Source organism: Lactuca virosa, chromosome 4 (assembly GCF_052849685.1).
Source record: "Lactuca virosa cultivar CGN04683 chromosome 4, Lactuca_virosa_CGN04683_v6, whole genome shotgun sequence".
NCBI lineage: Eukaryota > Viridiplantae > Streptophyta > Magnoliopsida > Asterales > Asteraceae > Lactuca > Lactuca virosa.
The window spans coordinates 503,415,142-503,421,769 of NC_136429.1; positions in this window are offsets into that span (position 1 = coordinate 503,415,142).

A 6,628-nucleotide genomic window follows, 5' to 3' on the forward strand; every position below is an offset into this window, starting at 1 on the left:
GTTGTCTAAATTAATGAATTTCCTAGTTTATTTATTCGGGTTAAGTAAGACTTGTAATGGTTAACTAAATTGGTCCTTCAATTAACCTCTTGTTCATGGTTCGTCACACAGGCTCACACATTAATTTTACTATTCTCTATTAACCCTATTTTCACGTTCGCTATTCCTAGGCATATAACAATGTTTTCACATAAAATCATATGAGATGAGCAATTAAGAGATGGTCATGCAACTTAATTACAGGTTAATTAACAGAAATAGTCATAATGAACACATAAGGGTCTTTAACAAGCTTAACAAAACAACTCACCAAATAAGAATAATCCAAATCATAAAATCAACACATATCACAAATTTGTCTTTCCTAAACAGAAGATAAATGTTCTAGTTCATGATTAAGACAGTAAAAAGCTCGAAAACACAATCTAATAACTCAAACATGTTTTGGAACTAGATTAAGTAAGGAATAAATTGATTTTGCCTTAATTCTCCTCCAAAAGTGGATCTAGGTTAATTCTCTGACTTCTCACGCTCCAGAAGAACCCTTATTCGCAGCTTAATCTCCAAGGCTTCTTCCAAAAATCGGGTGTCGATCTGGAAGTCTCTTTTTATAGATTAGAGGCGACTCGTCGAATCAAGGGACCGACTCGTCGAGTCCCTCATTAAATCCCCGTGTCCGGCAAGGCAAGGATTTTTCTGCTTTGAGAACCTTCACGGGAACTCGTCGAGTCATGGGTCAACTCGCCGAGTCCTTTGTGATTTTTGGCTCTTTTCTTCTTTCCTTGATTTCCGACCTCCCGTCAGCTGCTCCTGCTTCCTTTTGCTTCCGAGCACTTCTTTTGGACCGAAAACATAATTTAAATATAATTAAGCATCTTTTGTTCCATAATTTCAATAAATTAGCCAAAAAGTATTAACATTCTATGCAAAATATATGACTAAATATACACATATCAAATTACCCCACACTTGACTTTTGCTTGCCCCCAAGCAAAACTGAATTTTAAACATACTAGCATCACATAAAATAATCCTAATCAAACCCAGCCCATACACCAAGACCTCAACGCATGTATTTGTGTCTAAATTTTTTCCTAAGGACCCCCCCTAATTCTAAATACTCTCAATCCTCATAAACACTAGCCACTTCTTTCGAACAACGCTCATTTTATGCATCCCTCCGAATCAATCCACAGAAAACTTTCTTAACCTCAAGGTATTTTTGTAAAGCTACCCAAGCATACATAGTCTAGAGAATTACAACTTTTAGATACCACAATGGAGCTCTTGAATCTTCGCTTTCTTTGGTATTTGATCTTCAATTCCTACTTTGAATTTATCACCTTTTTGTTTGATTTTTGGTATCTTCAACTTTGAATTTCTTCAGAATTTTTGATCTTTGATATTCAAACTTTATATTTGAATTTTAAACTTGATAGCTCCAAAAAATTCTTCAACCTTTTCTTGTAATTTCTCTTTCTCTCTCTTTTTTTTTAACATGTAACTCATTTTTTTTTCACTCAAAACCTACATGCTTAAGCAGGGGTGCTTAATTTCAACCCTTATTGGTTAAGATACAAGCCTTCCTGGATAGATTTCTTGTACACGATGCTAAACATATTGCGACCCTCAAACTAAGCGGGATTGTGTTTTTGTCCCATGATTTCACTAGAATAAGGGAGGCCACAAATGCACTATAACGTATTTTGGCTCAACTAAACATTTGGGTCCTCATAAAATCATCAAACACAATACTAGCATGAAATCCTAATTGCTTTTTACCAAAGTTTCCTAATTTAACCCTAGCAATTTTTAAAATTATACCTAAAATTCTAAGTTCACTAATGTAACCAACCCCCTACCCCACACTTAATTCATGCAATGTCCCCATTGCATATTAAAACAATTAAAGAACAATAAAATAAAGAGGGAATTGGAACAAACTCCCCTGAGATAGTAGTCGCGAGGTTGATTTTCTTCTTTTGAGCTCCATCTTCAGCTGACTTTAGACATGGGAACAGCTCATCCATGCCTTGGGTATCATTCTTCTCGTGTGGTTGACAGCTCCAAAATATCGAGGAAAAAGCTTCTTGGAAATGCTCGGAAATGATCTTCAAAAATGTAGCCAATTGCCGTATCAAATATTATCAAATCATCAGCTTGAGAGACGAAATAAGGATCAACTCGTCGAGTCTGTAGCGTAATACTGGCAGAAGTCGAGTTTTTACCCTGGGACTCGTCGAGTAGGTAACTGCACTCGTCGAGTCCATCGCTCTTTCATCATCGGACTCGTAATTAGACACAAAACTTCATTTTCTATCTCGCCTAGACTCGATTTTTCCCTTGCTTATCCTTGACTCTAGACTCTCTCATACAATCCTAACACTCAAACTGAAAAGATCAAAAACAAATACCAAGTAATAAGAAAAACATCAAAATAAAAATACAAAATTATCCCTAAATACTAAAAGTTTATAAAGAAAAAGAAAAGCAAACTCTAATGACGGGTTGCCTCCCGCAAGCGCTTCTTTTTGTGCGAGTCTTTAGCTGGACTCCCAACTTAATAAACTTCCAATAAACTCAATTCCAATCCATCCGTTGCATTGAATATTTTCTTTGGACCAAATTGTAAAATTTGGCTATTTGCTTAAAAAATTGGCCAAACGAGCTTGAATTCATAAAACCCAAGAATATTGACAAGGGTTGGAACCGGTTGGTTACTAATCATAAATGGATCGCGCTTCAGAACTTTCTCCAAAGTTGGAATCGTCACCCATGCTTCGAAACACAAACCGGAATAACAAGGGACCATGTCGTGGTAATGGTCAAACCACGGGTTGGTTCCTACAATTCAACTTGTTCTTGTTCTTCATCCGACCCTTCTGCCAGCAACCTTTCCAGCTCCTCCAAATCTCTTTCTGGATTAAATTCTTCATCTTTTAACTCTAGCTCTTGTAACTCAGATTGTTCTTGTTCGTTAGACAAGATGTTATCTAACCATCTCCCAAATTTCTTCAAATCATCATCTGAGTCATACTCCTCAAGAAAAGCATCAAAAACATCGAGATTTGGAAAATACATAATAATAAATATATATAAAAAAACTCGTAACTTTATATAAGATAAATCTCACACAAAGGATCGATAATACTAGCAATTAAAATAAATTTTAGAACCGTTCCCCGGAAACGGCACCAAAAAACTTGATGTATGTGAAACCAACTAGTTTTAATCCTACTTTTTTAAATATAAATTTAACACACAAAAGGCAGTGAACCTGTCAATTGGTGGTATAGTTTAATTAAGCAGGGTATCGAACACAAGGAACGGCAATTAAACAAATTACTAAAATTATCTAAAAAAACAAATAATAAAAGAAGGGGTTTTCTCTAGTTTTGCAAGACTAGAAAACTTAAATATCTAACTAAAACTCAAACAAAACGATTAACAGCTAGAAAGCAAGAATCAACTAAATTCAATGGTGAAGGAGACTTCTGTTTAGGTTTGACTCATTTGATCCTATATGGTTGATTTTATGAAAAGTGCAATGGATTAATTCTTCTTTGGCTACCGATTAGGGTGATTAGGTCCACGTTCGCTATTACTAATCCTTAGAAAACAAATTAATCTAAGCAGTGGCCAGTTGTCTAAATTAATGAATTTCCTAGTTTATTTATTCGGGTTAAGTAAGACTTGTAATGGTTAAATAAATTGGTCCTTCAATTAACCTCTTGCTGATGGTTCGTCACACAAGCTCACACATTAATTTTACTATTCTCTATTAACCCTAGTTTCACGTTCGCTATTCCTAGGCATATAACAATGTTTCACATAAAATCATATGAGATGAGCAATTAAGAGATGGTCATGCAACTTAATTACAGGTTAATTAACAGAAAATAGTCATAATGAACACATAAGGGTCTTTAACAAGCTTAATAAAACAACTCACCAAATAAGAATAATCCAAATCATAAAATAAACACATAATCACAAATTTGTATTTCCTAAACAGAAGATAAATGTTCTAGTTCATGATTAAGATAATAAAAAGCTCGAAAACACAATCTAATAACTAAAACATGTTTTGGAACTAGATTAAGTAAGGAATAAACTGATATTGCCTTAATTCTCCTCCAAAAGTGGATCTAGGTTGATTCTCTGACTTCTCACGCTCCAGAAGAACCCTTATTCGCAGCTTAATCTCCAAGGCTTCGTCCAAAAATCGAGTGTCGATCTGGAAGTCTCTTTTTATAGATTAGATGCGACTCGTCGAGTAAAGGGACCGACTCGTCGAGTCCCTCATTAAATCCTCGTGTCCGGCAAGGCAAGGATTCTTCTGCTTCGAGAACCTTTGCGGGAACTCGTCGAGTCATGGGTCAACTCGCCGAGTCCCTTGTGATTTTTGGCTCTTTTCTTATTTCCTTGATTTCCGACCTCCCGTCAGCTGCTCCTGCTTCCTTTTGCTTCCGAGCACTTCTTTTGGACTGAAAACATAATTAAGCATCTTTTGTTCCATAATTACAATAAATTAGCCAAAAAGTATTAACATTCTATGCAAAATATATGACTAAATATACACATATCAAAGCCCATGTGACATCCCCAATTTCACGGCCAGAAAAGACCGATTTAGTTTATGCTTTAAAAATAAAATCAGAGTAATCCTTTGATTAAAAGAGTTGCGGAATTTGTCCCCAAAACAAAATATGATAAAAGTTTATCAAAGCATTTCTTAAAGAAATGTATTTTTTTCATTATATATATATCAAAATCTCGGGATCTCATGTTCCGATACAGACCAAAAGCATAAACGGTACAATACAGACCTTACAGCAGTTATTTACAACTACAGGCCTATAATCAAATTATCTTGATAAGTCATCCAACTTATGCTCTCGCGTCACTACCTGTAATACAAATAAAACTGAGTGGGTCAGGCTTGGGGGCCTGGTGAGCATATAGGGTTTTCAACCCACAATAAATAATTATTATTTTTAATCATCAAACAATCAACCCAATTACCCATTCCCATTATCTTCTTTATTTCTTAAGGATTTACCCTAAGAATCGACGATCCTTCATACATTTATTCCTAATAACTGACTTAAGGAAATTGGCACAAAGTTCATTGTTGCCCGAGGTCCATACATCTGGTGAACACGTAATTCAAAACATCTGGTGAACACTAAGTTCTAAAATACCTAGTGAACACACTCAGTTCAACAACACCAAGTGAACACATCTAGTTCAAAAATACCTAACGAACACATTGAGTCCAAAAATACTTAACGAACACATTGAGTTCAAAAATACCAAGCGAACACATAGAGTTCAAGAATACCTAATGAACACATTGAGTTCAAAAACACCAAGTGAACACATAGAGTTCAAAATTACCTAATGAACACATTGAGTTCAAAGACACCTACAGGTTACAAACATGTTACATTTTCATTGAATTGTCTAGAACAGTCTGTGGTCACCATCTCTATTCCACTAGTTAACTAGAACATCAATATCATCAAAACTTCTTAACATTTCGCCTCACATCAACTATTTCATCTACCCATGTTCTACCCAACATATTTGTAGATGCAAACACATATACATGTTAAATCATTTAACAGCCTGTATAAAACATTCATTCAACATCCATCTCAAGTAAACAAACAATGTACAAACACATAGCACGTATTTCATAGCAAATACTTCATATCTATGTGTTAGAAGAAAGTAACTACACACTCACTTGATAAGATGATGATCAGACAGTGCTACGGCTCTTTATAGTAATATTCTTCAGTGAAACTAGGTTTCTTTCTCGAAAACCGGGCTTCTCGCAGGCAGAGTTTCGGCTAGGGAACTCTGTTTCTCGGGATCTTCGAAGCTTCGGGACTTGCTTTGGATCTCGGGACGATACCGGGGCTTCGGGGGTATAATTTGCACGTAAATCGAGATAATATGGGTGAGAGAGAGAAGAAATTTGGCAACCAAACTCGGCTGCCCTTGTGATCTATTTATAGGGTGCTGGCCAGGCCGAACGCAGGGAGTTCCCTGAACGCTGGGCGTTCCCCAAAGGAACGCATGACGTTCCCTGAACGTTGGGCGTTCCCTTCGAATGTGGCACGTAGGAGAGGGGTTCCAGTCTTATCTCTTATCCAGTTGAGTCAGCATCGACGTGGCCAATCCGGGGCCAAGCTATGAACGCGGGGCATTCCCCTTTGGGATGCGTGCCTCGAACTTTAGAAAATCATAACTCTCGCATACGATCTCCGTTTTTTACGTTCTTTATATCCACACGTAGGTGAGATTATGCTCTACAACTCTCGTTTAGACTCCGTCGACTAATTTTGAATTTTATTTTTATTATATTATTTTTAGTAGGCCGGGACAGAAAAACTTCGTTATAAATTCATAACTCCTTCGTCTGACGTCCGTTTTCGTCTGTCTTTTTACCGTTGGACTGCTATCGTTGAGATCTTCGATTCTCATTTAGATTGTTTCGGCTAGAAATCACTCGATCTCAAGTCCGAACTTTGGGCTGCATACCGCTAAGTCGAAACTTAGAAAAATCATAACTTCCTCATACGAAGTCAGATTTAGATGTTCTTTTTATGCACGCTCT